Here is a 1227-nt window from a genome sequence, read left to right on the forward strand (position 1 = left end):
TAATATACATAGCAATTTTTTGGAAGCCAACTGCCTTAATTACATAAAAGTTCCATGTTCTGCTAAATGAACAATAGCATATAGTAAAAAGGAGCTTAACTATATAATACCTGTACAGTAATAAGCAACAGATAAAGCAAATCTAAGATTAAAAGCCAATGACAAAACAGTTTAAAGGATATTATTTAATAGGAAGGTATATTTGTTATTTTTTTTTTTGTTAGTTTACCTAGTATATCATTGAATGTGCTTAATAAAAGAAGAAAAATGTTTTGAGATACACAAATACTCTCACAGCATCGCCTTAGGCTCAAGTCCTGTTCATCCTTCATAACTTGGTTGTGTGAATAAAAATGTAACAAGGGGATTATATGCTATCCTGCTGCAGATTATACATAATGTACCTAACACCACTGTTTCCACTAATATTTAAAGAGTGTTTATGTAAGAAATTTATGGAAGCTTACTGAGTGACTTTGTGTCAATCACTCTCTCACAGCACAATCTACCTCAGAAGATTGCTGTTGTGGAAACGATAGGAGGAGGAACACCACCTTGAGCTCCTGTATGAAAGATGGCATATAAATCAAATAAATAGACAAATAGCTATAGCCAAAAAAATTAAAAAAAAATCCATGACTACTGTAGCACTTTTGGTAGTTGCCAAGATCACAGGTATTGTGTCAGCTAAATGTTGACTTTCATAATTCACACATTATAATTTTTCATATGTAATATGTATTTAAGGATAATCAGAACTGTTTATAGAAATCATTATTGTACCATCATAGAAGACATTTAAAAACACAGTTAGTTCTCTTTCAGTGTTCCAACTCAGGGAGATTATGTTGTTTCTTTCCTTACTTTCTTCCCTCCAGTAGCTGGAATATTCCTGTATGGCGAGCAATAGATAAAATATGTGTATGAAAATCTTGCACCAATTAAATTGAGGAAGGATTGAATTCCTAAGAATTTTGGCAGAACCCACCGTCCAGATGGGAATGTAAACATCCTGGGAATCTAAACACATGATGGCTGTGTACTTTATATGGCAATTCTTTTTCAACTGCTGCAGGAAACTTGGATGCTCTTAATTTACTTATGAGTAACTGAGAGGAGGTTGAGTGGCATTTGAATTTTTATTTTATTATCAGTATGCCAGCCAGTTGAGACAAATCATATTTCAGTCAAAATAACCAAGTCAGTAAAAAATACCATACAGAAAAT

This window comes from Python bivittatus, unplaced genomic scaffold (assembly GCF_059951505.1).
Source record: "Python bivittatus isolate LINGU-HERP-01145 unplaced genomic scaffold, Pbiv_v1 ctg000330_np1212, whole genome shotgun sequence".
In the NCBI taxonomy this organism is placed as follows: Eukaryota; Metazoa; Chordata; class Lepidosauria; order Squamata; family Pythonidae; genus Python; species Python bivittatus.